An 18,240-nucleotide genomic window follows, 5' to 3' on the forward strand; every position below is an offset into this window, starting at 1 on the left:
CTACTCTTAGGCGTAAACTGTGGGAAAATTTATGATCTTCACCATTTCCAATCATATTTCACTCCTTTTTAATTGTGTTGTAAAGAGGACAGCTTTCTAAATAACTGAATTTCACATAGATAAGAACCTTTGTGTTCTGAACACTGCCCACCTTGTGCCTATTTCCTAATCTGTGGGCCTGAAGACACCAGTGGGGATGCAAGTACAAGGGGATAGCCACTATGGGTCAGAGTTATAGGTAGGGTGACCAGAAACCATATGATCTATGGAGGAAAGGAGTATTGACAGTTCAGACAGTTCTTTTATTTCTAAATGCCTCACTGTACATTTTCCCAAAAGAAGAACATTCTCAAACATAACCATGATATATGGGGAGGCCAGAGACCAGAAAAGTCAGAGTTCAGTTTTGAAGAAGGCTCCAGAAGCATCAGACTCAACAGCAGAGTGAAAAGCTACAAACCAAACAGACAAGAGACAAATAATTATTCACCACTTTTTGTTGTGGTTATGATGTGTAACAAATGGCCCCCAAACTTGTTTACAACAATAAACCTCTATTTCTCTATCATATGTTTGTTGGGCCAACTGTGGCTCTGCTTTGGTTTGGCTGGGCTTGATAGGGCTTGTGTAGACTGGGGCGTGGGGTTTGGGTCCACATGGAACAGGCTGAGAGAGCAGTCATTATCTAAGGCATGTGGTTCTGGCAGAGGATGGAAGGACAAGAAGCAAAAGCAGACACAGGTGATGCCTCTGCTTAGAACTTGCACATGTCATTTCCTCCCCATGGCCCAGCCCAGAGTCAATGAGTGGGGAAGTCCACTTGGTGAACAAGGGTGGGAAGGAGGAATTGTAAACAAATAATATATTCTACCACAATGGTTGATAAGAGAAGAAACTTGTTGGGAAGAGCAAAAAGGATGGATGCTTAACATTTCAGGATGTGAAAGCACAGACAAGAGGGCAGCTCCGGAAGCTCCAGGCACACGCGTGACCTGATAATGACACAGAGCTGAGCAGGATTCCAAGCTCAATGAGAGGGCTGTGCATCCCAGCAGGTAGGGCAGCCCAGCCCAGAGCCTGCAGTCTTGTGAAAGTGAATCTCACCACTACGGGGCTTGCTTTTTACCTTTCAGCATTCAGCACTTTTTCATCTTCATCAAGCACTAATGTGATTCTTTTCTGGCTGGTTGCACAAATAAAAATTTACCAGCTGGGCCACAATTAAATTTAATTAGATACTTCAACAACAACAAAAAATGTTCAGCTTACCTATTACATGTTCAACCAGTCTATCTTAGTCCATGTTTTTCCATTCATGCTTCTTTCCTGAAATTATAGTTTTTATTTTGAAATCTTATCAGTAATTCTCCACCATGATTATTAAGCAAACGTTTCCAACTATGAAGGTGATGTCATTCACTCTGGCACTTTGACTTGAAAACTCCAAGTAGTCTGAGCTCCTGTATCATACCTACTGAGTTGCCAAATACAGGAACCTTTACCTGTTGAATGCCTCTTGCTTCCATCTTCCGTCTATTCCTGCCACCACCTGGTGCTTATCACCTCTCACCTTGGGAGCCTCATAAGCAGTTACTACACTCCATCACTACATTATGAGTTTTATTTTTTCTTTTAACTTTTTTTTTTCCAACGTTTATTTATTTTTGGGACAGAGAGAGACAGACCATGAATGGGGGAGGGGCAGAGAGAGAGGGAGACACAGAATCGGAAACAGGCTCCAGGCTCTGAGCCATCAGCCCAGAGCCCGACGCGGGGCTCGAATTCACGGACCGCGAGATCGTGACCTGGCTGAAGTCGGACGCTTAACCGACTGCGCCACCCAGGCGCCCGTCTTTTAACTTTTATCTTGACATAAATTTTGATCTGTAGAAAAGTTGTAAGAAAAATACAAAGAATTCCAGAATACCTTTCACCTGGGTTCCCCAAATATTAAAATTTAATCACATTTCTGTTTCATTCTCTCTCTCTAAATAGGTAGGTGGGAACACACACACACACACACACACACACACACACACACACACACTATACATGTGTGTAGCAGTATACACATTACACGTACATGTACATGTCTATATATCCTCATTTCTGAACCGTTTGACAGTTCAGATATATGTCCTTTTATTTCTAAATGCCTCAGTGTACCTTTTCCCAAAAGAAGAACATTCTCAAGCATAACCATGATATAATTATTGAAATCTGGAATTACATTGACACAATACTATTTTCTAATGTATGGACCTTACTCAGATTTTTGCCAATTATCCCAACAATTCCCTTAGCGCTAAAAAAAAAAATCCCCAAATCACCTGTTGCATTCAGTTGTCATGTTTATTTAGTTTACTTTGGAATAATTTGTCTTTGTCATTCATGGCAGTAATAATTTAAAGTATACAGGCCAGTTATTTTATACAGTACTCCTCACTTGGAGTTTGATGCTTTCTCACTATTAATGTAACTCTTTTTAAAGCTCCAACCTGGCCAGGAAAATACTTTAGTCACTGCCTGTTACATCCCCAGGAAAGTTCATATTCTCTGGCCTCAAGGATCTGACTGCTCCTCTCTCCAATCTGACTTTTTATACCACAGCCAGACTGGACTACATAGTCTAATACCATCTCTGACTGTCTTAAGATGTTCCTTCATACTGGATCGTTCTCTCCACTCCCATCTCCCCAGTTGATATGGACCCTTCACTGTTTCCCCAGAGTGAATGCAAATATCACCTGAAACTGTCCATATTTTTTCCCCAGACATAGAACCATTGTCTCCCTTTATGAGACTTCTTTTGGCTTTCTTTGAGTTTTATGTTATCCCCAGCAAAATTAGGATGGATTATGAAACACAAGTCTATGAACACTTAGAAAAAAAAAAGGAAGGAAGCAATCACCAGAAGCCAGCTTCTCACAGTGAGGGCAAGCTCTATCAGCATAATCTCATCCCCTTCTGTGATAAGGTCATAGGACTAAAGACTCACGGAAATAATAGAGGCATCCCCAACTGAGCAAGGCATGTGACCAAGACTTACAGTGTGAACAAGGTGTAGAAATATAAGCAGCTTATTACTGTTGACATACAGATTCCTGGCCTCTGGAGCTCTCCTCCCCCTAAATGTTGAGCTACTGATCCCCCAACAATAGGTTCAGCCTTACTCGGAGGCTATCAGGGGATCTAGTCTGGTTCACACTTGTGGCCTGTCCAGCTCTGTATCTGCTGCCTTTTTAGTCTGCTTTCTTGCTTCTGAAACCAAGTCCCCACTAGGTGTCCAAGTTCTGGTAACTAGACCCAGTTCTTACTGGCTTTCTATACTGTACTACTTATCTTTGTTGCATTCTTGATCTTTTATTAACTCTAACACCACGCATAGATTCTACTATATCTTCCCCTGGGAATTGGAGTCCTGCCCATGAACTTGACCAACACTTTTCACGAGATCATAGATTGTTTTCCTGATGCTAAATGTTCCCCTGGATTTGCAAATATCTGCCCTACCGCTCTGCCCATTCACCTTTTAGATCAAGGCCATTACATTAGGTAGTTCTCATTTTTTGCCTTTCCCAGTTGATTACTTGATTATTGTCTGTTAACATAATTTCCAGATACTGGCTGATACTTGACTGGGTTCTTTCTAGCATTGACATGCAGATCTGCCTTCTGATGCCAGGCTTCCCCTTTGGCAGGTGTGCTTTTATATGTGGATCCGTTCCAAGTTATCCTAACCTGCCATTCCTAGCCATAAATAGCCATGCTAGCTCTCATTACTGCAGAGTGTTAGCTAATTAAACAACCATATGTGTGGGCTATTGATTGCTGGATCAGTGTCAATTTGGCAGGACACCTCTAGAGAATACTGAAGGGCTCTGGATTTGGTGCTACATGTCAACCATTTATTTTAATTTTTTTCAATCAAGGACTAGGAGGAAGGTAGAAAAAGTGTTCATCACATTTTGCAGTATCTGTACCCTGGGGAAACACTGAATATAGATCTTTGATACTTTAAGAATATTCTAAGACTACTATAAAAGGGGAAAGCAAAGAATATAAATATTAAAACTGATCAATGTAAAGACCTTTACTTAGGTTCTAAACAAAATTTCTCAAGTACAGGAGAGGAAAAATCTGGCTTACAGTGATTTATAGTTGACAGGCCAGCAACACAACTACAAGTAGCTCCTTTTTACACGAGCTGCTTCTTATCCTCTGGGGCTTCACTTGACTTTTCTCTTCTGTCTTAGAAAGTCCTTCCCCATTCCTTCCATCTGCTCAACTCTTTTGTATCCTATGAGACCACTGCCTTCCCTAGGGGTTTTGGTCCTCTTCTGTGGCCCCTGTGTGTGCTCCATCATTGTACTAACCACATTATGTAAGAGGTAGATGGCCTATGTCCATCTCCCAAAGGAGCTGCGAGAACTCTGATATCTGGACATAGGTCTTCTTCATCTTTGATAGCTAGTGCTTGGCCCAGAGCATGGCACATAGTAAATGTTGATTAAGTAAAGATGCTGGAACAGGCTTTGTCCTCCTAATACTTTCCTCTTCTTCTTGGGGCTCACCCCTGGAAGACAAAAAATTGGTTCAAGTTACCTCTCTGGATTCCACCTCTGAAACTTTTTTTATCCTCGTCTGTTCCTTATGGAAGCCATTTCAATATGGATCTTGATTTTTGTCTCAATTTACTCCTTAGATATTAAGTTTCTAAATTTCTCTTGCTTTCTGGCCTGCCCACATCTAGGACTTCTATTTTGATTTTCTCCTTAGCCTGGGTTCCCAAACCCAGAACAGGAACCAGCCTTGTTTACTCCTCTGCCCACATGCCCAGATTCTGTCTGGAGACCCATTAAGTGCAAGAGGCATTTCCTTAACTAGCGCTCCCTTGTCCCTGTCTCCCCACCATCACAGACCATGCTTCCCCTGGCCAGGATGATGGCTGGAATAGCAAGAACTAGGGCTTTAGTTGACTTTAAGTATAATATAGATGCTACAAAAGCACATACTTTTGTATAATTCATTAGTAGAAGTATAACAAATATCATGAGATAAAGTAGCCCCATTATACTCCAGATCCAATATGGGCATCATATATACAGATAATAAAAATATAATCCAAAGAAAGCAAACCAGAATGCAGAAAGATTTTCAGTGCCTCTCTGGGAGAACATACAACCTAGGGGAAGATTTATATATATATATATATATAAAATGTGTATACACATCTCTATGTTCTTAACACCCTTTATATAGTATTATATACTCTGTGTGTGTGTATATTATATATATATAAATATATATAATATATATTTATATATATATAATGCTATATATAGTTTAATATATATGCTAAGTATTAAGAAAAGATCCTGGATACCAAATATTCTGTTGAGCATTTATATACTAGGAGAGAAGTTGGACTACATAATTTCTAAGCTCTCTCTACTATCTGAAATTCCAATCCTATGAACTTCCAGAGTAGCCATTTCAGCCTGTTTTCTATATTTATACATGTAGTTTTCTGATTGGTCCTACTATACTGCAAACTGCTTGCATACAGGGATATTACGTCCTAATCACCATTGCTACTCTTATGAGGTTAAATACTTAATATACAGATTTGCTCCATAGATATCTGATGAATAAATGGATGGGTGGATGGATGGGTGGAACAAACAAAAACCATGTGGGTTCTTTAAGGGGGTTTTCTGTGATCTTAAGAAATCCTTTGGCTTTTTTCCTCTAATTAATAAAATGGACATTAACTAACAGTCCTACTGGTTTGCAGTGCCAGAGGAAATAGCTAATGTATGAATTTAAAGGTACCGGAAATACAAAAATATTAGGCAAAACATAGTAAGAGTACTCCATCAATGAATCTTTGTTCCTGTTTCAAATCTCATTAAAATTTGACTTTCCGGGACGCCTGGGTGGCTCAGTCGGTTAAGTGTCTGACTTCAGCTCAGGTCATGATCTCGTGGTTCATGAGTTCGAGCCCCGCGTCGGGCTCTGTGTTGTCAGCTCAGAGCCTGGAGCCTGCTTCAGATTCTGTGTCTCCCTCTCTCTCTGCCCCTCCCCCACTTGCGCTCTGTCTCTCTCTGTCTCTCGAAAATAAGTAAAAACTTCAAAAAAATTTTTTTAAATGAATAACGGTTAAAAATTAAAAACAGTTTTTTTTTAATTCCCCCCTCCAAATATAGAGTTTTATAGCAGACATTTAAGGCTCAGATGCATTTTTTATCTTAGATTAATTTTTTTATACTATGCCACATTCCTTGTAAGAAATCTTTATAGGGCCATAAAACCTTTTTGTGGCAAGGGTTAGAACATGTTAACTGAATAATATAGCTTTAGTTATATTACCTAAATTCAATGAGATAAATGAAAAATATGTACTTCATTAATTATCAACAACAGTAGCATAAACACATTCTTACTAAGGGTCAAAGCAAGGGGTGCCTGAGTGGCTCAGTCAGTTAAGTGTCCGACTTCAGCTCAGGTCATGATCTCACTGTTGGTGGGTTCAGGCCCCACTTCGGGCTCTGTGCTGACAGCTCAGAGCCTGGAGCCTGCTTTATATTATATCTCCGTCTCTCTCTGCCCCTCCCCCACGTGCACTCTGTCTCTCTCTGTCTCTCAAGAATAAATGTTAAAAAATTAAAAAAAAGGGGCGCCTGGGTGGCGCAGTCGGTTAAGCGTCCGACTTCAGCCAGGTCACGATCTCGCGGCCCGTGAGTTCGAGCCCCGCGTCAGGCTCTGGGCTGATGGCTCGGAGCCTGGAGCCTGTTTCAGATTCTGTGTCTCCCTCTCTCTCTGCCCCTCCCCCGTTCATGCTCTGTCTCTCTCTGTCCCAAAAATAAATAAAAACGTTGAAAAAAAAATTAAAAAAAAAAATTAAAAAAAAAAGAGTCAAAGCAAGAGGTAATTCAATTTTTTAAGAGTGATATGAGTTTGTGCTTGTCCTGGACATCTTTTGAGTTATCTGCCCCCACCCCCATCCTATGCACCCTATTCACAGCTCCAGTTATATAGACCTGTGTGAGTCCCTGACCAAAACTGGATTCATTTCATCACAGACTCTTTCTCCAAAATCTGAGCTTGAAATTAGCTGTGAGGCTCTTTCCTCATAGCAGTGCCCATAACATGTTAACCTCAATGCTTACGTCTGCCATATTTCCCAGTGTCTTCCAAATAATCAGAGGAAAATTTCCCTATGCATTTGCTATTTTTATAATTATCTTTATATTGTGTATGTACATATTATTGAGTCTATGCTGATTACAGTCTCCTGGAGAGAATTAATGTTGAGTTAATATTAATTTCATTAATATTTGGGTTGCAAGTTATGTTGGAGGTGGTTTAAGAAAAATAACAGGAAATTTGTTTTAAGACTATTGGGGTATCTAGTGAAATCCAAAAACACACAGCCAGATAATGACAGTATCAAGATTAGAATAATGTTTATTGATTAATCTTGTTGCTTGGACAATTACTGAAACTCTATTACTAAATTTTTTTCTTTTCTCTTGAACATAGTCGTTCAATTAATCTCAGTAATACGGACACCTCTTTTGATATAGTAGTGCAGTAAATATTCCTTAAGTTCTTCAAGAACTTCAAATTGCTTTTTGAACTCTTTGCAAGAAATTAAACAGGAACCATAATTAGATGCTTATGATTTCTTCATTCTGCAAAGTTGTGAGTTTGTGTTTGTTCTATGTGAAAGCGCTGTAGAACAGAATACTGAACTTCTATCGTAAAGGTAACAGAAGATACACTTTGTGAGAAGAAAGATTAGCTCCACGCCACCAGAGGGCGACCTAACCTAATTTTGTAGAGGTGTGAATCTCAGGAAGGGCGATTTAGAATCTGGAGTGAGCTCCAAATTGCTGAAAACATATACTTAGAACAAGAACATATACTTAGAAAATTAAAATAAGCATGCCCACAATCTCCCACTTTTTCCTGTTCGTACTTCATTGTTTCTAAAAATCCAGTTTCATTCATTAAGAACTTATTTACTGTTCACTACATGCGTGACATTTTATTTCTCATTGTGATTATTTTTAATCCCCTCTATTGCCTCATTGCTGTCGGAGGTAATAACATAACAGAAGTGGTTCTTTAGGTAAAAAGATTATGTAGAAAATAACTCATGACAGTGTTTGAAACTCGTTGCGTGGAATTGTAGGTGGCCCTGCACCGTTCCTAACATACAGGCCCCCAGGTGGGGAGCCTGTCCGTAGAGGCAGGCTTGATTTCAGGGTTGTGAGTTCAAGCCCCACATTGAGTGTAGAGCTTACTGGGGAAAAAAAAATTCACTGAAGCACGTGTTCCATTAGCTTCCCTGTTTCCCTCCCCACTGTTGTTACAGCAAGAGTTCTGATAGTCTTACCCAAATTCCTACCAGACAAGTAGAAAGCCATTTCCTCCTTCTTTGTCAGCTAGTAATGGAAACAGCCTATGAAACAAAACGTTTTGTTATACCCTTTCCTGGGCATTTTGCTCTTCTGGTGAAATACTCTGCATTCTTTTTAGCTTCTTTGCAGAAGAACTTTTCTAGCATTTTGGCACCATCTTCTAGAACAAGTGGATTGGTCCAAGACATTTTCAGCACACTCTTGTCCCAACCCCCTGCATTAGTCTGCCTCTTGTGGTGCCAAGTGCATCACTGGTTAAGTGGCAGGTGTTTTCTTGTTTACTTTGGTTTTAATTCAAGCATATACCAGAGCCAACCATTCAATCAGAATTCATGCTGCTCTCTGTTCCTTCAGCGGCACATGAAAGCAGTCCCCAAGCCCTGCTCCAGACAAACATCCTATCACTCCCTGAAATCTGCCCTTTGATTCTCAAATGCAGCTACTGGGCAAGTCACAGTCCCCTCCCTGCTGAAAGATCTTTTTTGGGCCTATGGCTGGCACAGCCCAGCTTGCAGGGGCCTGAGAGGGGGGAGCCTTTGAAGTTAGGTGGCTACTGTCCTCGGCCGGTGCGCATCGCACACAGCATTCATCCCTAATAATATCTCATGAAGACAATCTTTCCTGGGAAACAAATCAGGCGGCCGCTCCAGTCTATGTGATAGGCTTCCAAGCCATGTGTCACACTGCAAATATGTGCGCATCAAGGGGAATGTTTTCCTGGCTCCAGACCTGAAAACAAACTCCGTCCCAAGACTTAGTCAGCAGCCCAAGGACCCGTAGCAAACAGACACAGTGCCCGGTCAAACCCATGCCCTTTCTGCTCCAGCCAGAGAAGCGCCTATTCAAGCACAAATTGGATCTTGCTGGAATGAAGGGGGATTTTGCAAATTCATACACAGCAGGTCAAAGTGGAAGCACGTTTTCTTTAGTAAATGAGTGGTCGACCTCCCCTTCCTCCTTTTCCTCCAACTTCGGGCTTTTTCTGAGAATGAAAAAGAAACAAAACAAGATCTGTTTTTTCCTTTCCCATTCTCAGCAAGGACTTCGGGAAACAATAGGTCTCTCTAGTGCTTAGCATATTAAATATTAACTACCAAATAAGAACAGAAAGTCCCTTTCCCAGCCCCGCTTTTCTGCCTAATACAAAGAAATATTAGCTATATAATAGTAGTTAGCCATATTTTGTAGGTCTTTTGTTGTGCCGGGCACCCATGATAAGGACTTGCTATACATCACATCATTTAATTTTGACCACAACCATTTCAAGTCCTATTACTATTATTCCCATTATACAGATAGGGAGACTGAGGCTGACAGAGCAAATAGGAAATTTGGTCCAAATCTCACAGCCAGTAAGATGAGCTCTGACTCAGTGCTTGGAACCATACTCTAGTCTGGACTTAAAGGCTGTACTCAAATAGAACATGTGTACAAGTAGTACCTTGAGTTCTATACTGCCAGTCACTTATCCATAGTTCCTCTAAGATCCCAGGCTATAAAGCTGCAGTCCTATCCTGCCTGTTTCTCTAACCAAAGGAAAACATCAGAATCTCCTGGACTCAGTGACTCCATGGGCTAATAAGGAAAGGCTCCAGGCTCCAGGTCTCCCAACCTGTTTGGGTTCTAGCCCTTGAGATTGACAGTATGCTTCTTGAGCGATGTGGCAAATATCTCCTTATTCTAAATTAATACTTCTTGCAGAACTGAAGATTAATAAAAATCAGTCAGTAAACTTTACAGAGTGTGTTTTGTGTGCTCATGGTCCTGCTGGGCTCTGTAGAAGATCATAAGGAATATGAAAATGACCTCTGATGTGGGTTTGGCAACTAGCAAATGGGACAGACTTGAGGTTGCATGTCACTCTAAATTGTTCCCAATTCCTAGGGCAACCAGTCACCCCTAGAGGCACATTGTGCTTCATGGTCCAGAAGAAACATAATCAGTGATCCTTAGCAACAGTTTCTTAAGCATTTTTAAGGTTTTAGGATTCCTTATACTCTTTTTTTTTTTTTAACTTTTTTGGATACTTTATTTATTTTTGAGAGAGACAGAGAGAAAGTGAGAGCAGGGTGGGGGGGAGCAGAGAGAGAAGGAGACACAGAATCTGAAACCTCTCCAGGCTCTAAGCTGTCAGCACAGAGACTGATGCAGGGCTCAAACTCACAAACTGTGAGATCATGACATCGGCTAAAGACAGACCCTTAACTGACTGAGCCACCCAGGTGCCCCAGGTTCTTCCTCACACTCTTAAAAATTGAAGACACAAAGAGCTTTTGTTTATGTAGATGATGTCTGATGATCATATTAGAAATTAAAACATAGAATTTTAAAGTTATTTATTAAACCTATAGTTATTTTGAAGTAACAATAATATCCTCATCGCGTGTAGCATATTTTATGAAAAATAACTACATTTCCCCCCAAATTAGTGAGAAAAATGGCATTGTTTTACGTTTTTTCAAATCTCTCTAATGGATGGATGACTTAGTAGAAGAGAACATGGTTCTTGTGTCTGCTTCTTCGTTTGTAATCTGTTGTGATATGTTGTCTTGATTGAAGTATATGAAGAAAATAGTCTTATACAGCTATGTAGCTGGAAAAGGAGGACCTAGCAGACCCCGTGGAAGCATTTTGGGACCCTCTAGGGGTCCTCAGACCACACTTTGAGATCAGTGATCTTTATGTAGAGTATGGGCACAGGGGGCTTGCATGGCTTAGCGTCTGTCTGAGACCACGTTTGGGTACAGACACAGAAATGTAGTATAACTGTGTGTAGCCAATTAGGCAGATACCCAAGTTAAAGGATTTAAGAATCAAGTATAGGTGCTCCTGCCTCAAAGTAGTTCCCTTTCATTAACCCTTCCTAGGCCAAGAGATTCAATATACACCTGAAACTCATATAACACAGTACATCAACCATGCTGGAATTAAAATAAAATTTTAAAATATAAATAAAGCAAAAAAAAAGACATCGAATGCTCCTGTTTACGTGTAAATTCATCAATCAATCATCCTTAAATTTTTTTTTAATGTTTATTTATTTTTGAGACAGAGAGAGACAGAGCATGAATGGGGGAGGGTCAGAGAGAGAGGGAGACACAGAGTCTGAAACAGGCTCCAGGCTCTGAGCTGTCAGCACAGAGCCCAACGTGGGGCTTGAACTCACGGACCGTGAGATCATGACCCGAGCTGAAGTCGGATGCTTAACCGACTGAGCCACCCAGGCACCCCTCATCAATCATCCTTTAAATAAACCTATATTAAGTGGCATAAATGTGCAAGACTCAGAGCTAGGAACATAAATGTGAATCAAACAGAATAATAGAACACTTCTAGCAAATAGTTCCCTAAGAGAATGGAAAACATGACAAGTTAAGTTTTGATGGGACAGGAAGAATGGCTGGAAAAGTCTGAAGAGGATATTATTGAGGACTATTTCAGGCCATAGTGGTGGCCAGCATGGTATTACTTGAGGGACATCCATAATTTTCATCTAGAAAAAAAAGTACCTCTGAAAATTCATTTCTTAAAGTTACTCGATTCTTCTTTTAACATGAAAATTCACTTCTCTGAGCTATTCAATTCTTTTATACTTCCGTCTCCCAACTGCTATAAAGATCGTTATCAGAACTCTTGGACATTCCCACCTATGTCATTCAGGATCCTGCCAGACAAAAAGAATCAGTATGTCCTGTATTTCTTTACATATCTAGATTTAGATTTAAATTTATACACACATACATGGATATATGCACATACATATATATACGCATATATATTTATATTAGTAAATATCATACGGGTGCCTGGGTCGCTCAGTTAGTTGAGTGTCCAACTCTTAATTTTGGCTCAGGTCATGATCCCAGGGTTGAGCCCCCAGTTGGGCTCCTTGCTGAGCATGAAGACTGCTTAAGATTCTCTCTCTCCTTCTCTCTCTCTCCCTCTGTCCTTCCCTTGCTTGTGCATGTGTGCATGCACTCAAATAAATAAATATACACATATTTATATAAATGCATTGAAAGATTGATTTATGTACTTGTGGGAGCTAGGCAAGTCCTAAATCTGTAGGGCACACTGTCAGGACAAGAAAGCTGGAAACTCTCAGACAAGAGCTAGTGTTACAGACCACAGGCAAAATTTCTTCTTCTGCTAGGAAGTCTGTTTCAACAGACTGCATCAGACCTTCTCAGATTATCCAGGATAATCTCCTTTACATACAGTCAACTGATTGTAGATCTCAGTCACATCTGCAAAATGCCTTCACAACAACACCCTGGATTAGTGTTTGATTAAACAACTGGGTACTATCACCTAGGCAAGTTGACACAAAAAACTGACCATCATACCACCTTATTGTGAATTTGTTTGATGGACTTTTCCTTCCTAAAAACTTTTTTTATAATTCTCTTATTAAATTTTTTTTTAATGTTTATTTTAGAGAGAGACAGAGCGCAAGCAGGGGAGGAACAGAGAAAGTGGGAGACAGAGAATCCGAAGCAGGCTCCAGGCTCTGAGCTGTCAGGACTGAGCCCAACGTGGAGCTCGAAACCATGGACTTGGAGATCATGACTTGAGCTGAAGTTGGACGCTTAACTGACTGAGCCACCCAGGGCCGCCCCCCCCCAACCTAAAATCTTTTTATAAATTAAAATATAAACACAACCTAGAGACTGAGAAGGATCAAGGAAAGAGAGAAGTACAGAGCAATAAGAAGATAGGAAGAGAAAGCTGGTCCAGTGGGACAGGACTGGAGGAGAGACCAGTATGAAAGTGGAGACATACAAAACATGCCACAGGGAGACATACAAAATCATAGAGGGAAAGACAAAGGACAAGAGGCGGAGGAGGGAAGAGTGACTTCCTGAGGTAAGCTGTTCTCATTGCGAACTTTAAAGTAGGAATTAAAAAAAATAATTATGATTCACAACTCTCATTTTCCTCACACTTAGAGTTAATGCCATAGCTATGAGAGATTTCCAGGGAAGGAAATATAACTCTAGAGGCTCAAGTGATTTGAAACCAATTAACTCTAGATCCTGGCTAGAGCTGGCCTCTGGGCTAGAACTTCCCCAGCCCTACACTCTTATACTCTTTGTTGAGATAGATTGAGGTCTTCTCAATTTAACCATAGAGGAAATGTGTGAGCTCTCTCCTCTCTTGGTTAAGGTCATATCCGACTGTGTGGGAGGCATCCTTTAAGATGGCCCCCAGTGATCCTGCCCTCTGCATTCACGACTTTTGTATTATCTACTCCTGAGTATGAGTTGGACTTGGTGACTCACTTTTAATTAACAGAATGTGGCAGTGATGGGATGTCACTTCTGTGAGTAGGTGATAAGAAACTGTGACTTCCATGTTGGTAGCACTTTTCAATCTCTCTCTGAATCTTTTTGTTTACTTGTTCTAATGAGGCAAGCTATCATGTTATAAGCTTCCCTATGGAGAAGCCCATGTGCAAGGAACTCAGGGCAAGGAACTCCTCACAAAGGAGCTAAAGCATCAGTCTGACAACCCACCAAGAACTGAAACCTGCCAATGAATATATAAGAGATGTTGGGAGTGGAGCCTTCTCTTGTAAAGCCTCGGTACTAGCTGCCTTGCTTACATCCTGAATGCAGCCTATGAGAGACCTTGAGTCAGAAGATCTTGCTAAACCAAATTAGGATTCCCGCATCACAGAACTATGAGATAATACGTATCATTTTAAGTCACCAAGTTTTGGGATAATTTGTTACACTGTAACGGGTAACTAAGTTACCTGAGTTTAAATGCTACCATTTATTAGCTTTGTGACCTTGGGCAAGTAACTTGAACTCTATGTCTCAGCTAACTGATTTGTAAAATGTAGACAATAAGAATATGGGGCGCCTGGGTGGCGCAGTCGGTTAAGCGTCCGACTTCAGCCAGGTCACGATCTCGCGGTCCGTGGGTTCGGGCCCCGCGTCGGGCTCTGGGCTGATGGCTCAGAGCCTGGAGCCTGTTTCCGATTCTGTGTCTCTCTCTCTCTCTCTCTCTCTGCCCCTCCCCTGTTCATGCTCTGTCTCTCTCTGTCCCAAAAATAAATAAAAAACGTTGAAAAAAAAATTAAAAAAAAAAAGAATAATACTGACTGCGTAGAACTACTCTCAGTCTAAATGATTTAATATATATAAACAGCCAAAGAGTGCCTAGCACACAATAAGTGTTAGCTGGCTACTGCTACTTTTTCTATCATCATCATCATCATCATCATCATAATCATCATCATAAGTTTAGGGAAGGATCACTGTGTATATTCCTCTAGAGAAACATGCATTGTCACCATCAGGCAATTGAGACTAATTGCTGTCCCTTAGGGAGCTGGCCTTAAATTTTCAATGTTAACTTCCCAAGCTCCTGCTAGCTTCATGCATTTCTAAATTTGGAATAGCACGTCCACATACACAGGTGGTCCCAGGGAGCCCAGTGCCTCACCGAGCCCAGAATATCCTACAAGATCTGAAGTATTTGGGAAATGTCTTCCACAGCCTTCTTTTCATATTTGATCCCTTTCATCATGATGCGATATTACCCCAGGATTTTAAACACCTGGTCATGGAGTTATCTGCTGAAACGTGGAGAACACCTCTGGTTTCAGGGATTGGTGAGCCATCACTTAAAAAAATCCTGAGCAAAGGCTGCATCTGCTGTGATCAGTTCCAGAATCTTGAAGAGCCTTTTCTCTGAGGATGTTGACTGGGGTGGGTGGAGTGGGGTGTCTACAAAAGGAAAGACCAAATTAAAGGGTCATTATTGATCATCTCCCTTTTCTTACATGTAGATGAAGGATAATATTTTACCCTCTCTACCTCTCTAAGCTGTCTTATTAGGAATGAATGAATGTATCTAACATACCTGTTATAGCAAAAGGGAGCTTCAAGTAATGAATACCTTTGATTTAAAAAAAACCTGCCAAATGGGGACAGATGGAATGTTGGGTACTAAATAAGGGTTGCAGTTTTGCAGAAATGGGGCTGAACTCCGATCTCAAGGAATTCTTCCACTCCTAGAGATCCAAGAATGCCACAAATGCACCATCTGTTGGCCACGGTAAGAAAGCTGTCACTCAAATGGATTTCAATTTATTCCCTTTTGTCCCTTCCCAATTTGTTTTCCATAAGCTTGCAGCAGCTGCTGGGATAAATGTAGCCTTAGAAAGAGTTCTCATAGCTGTGTTGACACTAAGGGAGACTAGACAGCCTATAAATACAAGTGCTTGGGATCAGTGTGCAAGATCTGATTTGATGACCCCAAATTTAAAGCAATTAAGAGCTCTTTTTCTTCGCTTGAACCGTAGGCATCAAAGCATAGTGATTTGGTCTAGATTTGAAATCAGATACACTAGGGTGCCAATCCAAGTTTAGCCTCCTCACCTCTAAAATGGTGACAAAAACACCTACCTCACAAAGTTGTTGTAGCTATTATTATGATATTAGACACAGTGTTTAAAATGCATGGTCAGTGAAGCATTTGAGAGATTGAAAGCTGTATCTGCCTGGGAGTGGTAGTTTTAGGAGACGGGCATCACCACTAGCAAAATCACTTTGCAATTGCAGGATAACTGAGGGTTTGTGTTAAGCAGGGGGCCTGGCCCCCAGGCCTTCACCATTGACAGCCAGCATCTAGATCAGGGAAACTCTTGGACTCAATCAGTTTATTGCTACCTCCTGGAAATTCTACCATGGCTGTGTTCTTTTAATTGAAGACTAATCATCCTATAAGGCTTAGTTTAATCCTATGTAATCCAATCAATGGAGCCTATTCTGATTGTCCCAGCCAATTGCAATCTCACTTCTCCAAACAACTTCCGCTCCAATTTACTGGACACTTAGTAAGTCCTAACCTCCTTTGTCAATTACCGTTATAGTCCTAAGCTTATAGTTTGTCTCTAAAACTAAGTTGCAGTTCCTTGAGGATAGAAGTGGATTTTTACCTTCTTCCATTCATTCCCAGTAGTAGGCTATGAACTGTGATCAAAAACTACTCTGTGGATCTCTGAGATTCCGTAGGGGTGATTCAGGTACGTCAACTAGGATGAGAGAACTGGCTTCCCAGTGCCAAATCCTGGGCCCATAATCCCTTCTCCCTCCAGTCAGCTTCAGCCGGAAGAGCCTGGCTTTCATCTGTTTGGCCTTCTGACTTCAGTGATGATGATGATAGTATATTTATTGAGCACAGACAAGGTCCTCATGTATCTCCTTGGGCCCTACCACTGTGGGGTACTTGCCAGCCAGGTTTCCAAATGCCTGAGGGCTTTCTCTGGCAGCCAGAGCAGGTGGAAGGACCAGAGAAGTCACACCCCTGTGAACAGCCTTCAACCACTGACTAGAGATGGTATGAAAATACCCCAGCTTCCTTATCATTCTGGGGGTGACTCTGAGCTGGGTGTTCCTCACGGGCTCCCAGAGTTCGCTTATTAGATCAGGCTCCACTTTCTCATAGTGGTAACTGGTTTGATAACTTACCTCTTGATGGCTTTCCCTTCCCTTCCCTGCCTCACTTCCCCATTATAAGTATTTCCAGGGATCATCTCCCAAATCCTTGTCTCAGGGTCTGCTTCTGGGGAAACCAGACATGAACTCAGCATCTGTTCATTACTGATCATGATTCTAAAAGCTTTACAGATATTGACTCCTTCAATCCTTCAGCCACCCTATTAACTTTCTTATTCATTTTATTTTCATTTTGCATATAAGGAACTGGAGGCAAGGCAACGTTAATTGTATTACCTGAGTTTACAAAGTTAATATGTGTTGGTGGCAGGACTCAAAGCACAGGTTTCCCTGATGAAGAGAGTGAAATTTGTTGATCCAGGTAGATATGCTGCCCATTGAGTAAGAATCACAGCTTCCTCCGGAAGTCCTTGGCAAAGCTCCTTTTCTTTCATTAACTCCTAAATCCTGTCTTTGCTTTTAAATGTTTTAAGTCTGGACAACTTAGAGGTGACTTTTTATTGGAGATGTTACTTGTTTCTTCCAATACCGAGCTCAGTTTGGAGGCCAGAGGAGGGGCAGTGCAACAGGGAGAAGCAGTGTGTCCTCATATCTTGACCGAGTGGCACTCATCATTTCTGCTGGTTCCCTTGCCGGTGTCGCTGTTCCCAGGAATTGCTCCTGAATGGTACCTATAACAGGCATGGGGGAGGGGGGAGGGAGAGAGAGGGAGAGAGAGGGAGAGAGAGACAAGTCAGGAGAAGAAGTCAGGTGGTGTGGAGAAGGAAGGTTAGTAGAGAAGGCCCTAACTTGTGTAATGAATTCTGTTCTAGTCATGTTGTGTTTGAAGAAATGGTGACACACAGTTGGAAATATTCAGCATGTAGTTAGGAAAGTGACTTTGGAACTTGGAAGAGTTGATAAAATGATGTGGGCTTAGAAGTGGTGGTGGGTGAGGTGGGAGTCATAGGAGAGGAGAAAAATTGAGCTGATGGAGAATGAAAGTCTAAGGATGGAATCTTAGGGAATGTCGATGTCTGATGTCAGAATGAGGAAGGGAAGTCGTCAAGGGAGGCAGAGACATAGAAGGAGAGCCAGGATGGTACTCCCCAAGAATGGGCCCCAAGGATGTCAGTAGTCCCAAGCAATAGTAACTAATCAACAGGGCGAAATACCTCAAGGGTCAACTTGGAAGAACAAGGACCAAAATGAAAATGTAGTGCTCAGGATGTGTCTCCTAACCTTTGAGGCCAGAGACTAGAATGTAGAGGTAGAAACTAAGAAGAAGAAGGGTCTGGAAAATGAGAAATGCAGTGTGTAAGTCATGCAATTTAGTGAATCAATCTTTTACTTTTGTGAAG

The 18,240-nt window shown here is 41.3% G+C and overlaps 1 long non-coding RNA gene across 3 annotated transcripts; it reads right to left on the reverse strand.

Annotated features, from left to right (window-relative positions):
• Positions 1 to 294: 294 nt before the first annotated feature.
• LOC109500731 lies at positions 295 to 17,909 on the reverse strand. Of its 3 annotated transcripts, none has more exons than XR_006599362.1 (5): positions 17,177 to 17,686; positions 14,883 to 15,166; positions 4,150 to 4,576; positions 1,270 to 1,326; positions 295 to 452 (listed from the first exon to the last, which is right to left on the reverse strand). It is a non-coding gene; the product is annotated as an uncharacterized LOC109500731 (long non-coding RNA). The 3 variants fall into 3 exon arrangements; XR_002158453.3 differs by having other exon boundaries at positions 296 to 452; positions 14,997 to 15,166; XR_002742988.2 differs by lacking the exons at positions 295 to 452; positions 1,270 to 1,326; positions 4,150 to 4,576 and adding an exon at positions 7,445 to 9,411 and having other exon boundaries at positions 17,177 to 17,909.
• Positions 17,910 to 18,240: the final 331 nt, after the last annotated feature.

Source organism: Felis catus, chromosome B3 (assembly GCF_018350175.1).
Source record: "Felis catus isolate Fca126 chromosome B3, F.catus_Fca126_mat1.0, whole genome shotgun sequence".
Taxonomy (NCBI): Eukaryota; Metazoa; Chordata; class Mammalia; order Carnivora; family Felidae; genus Felis; species Felis catus.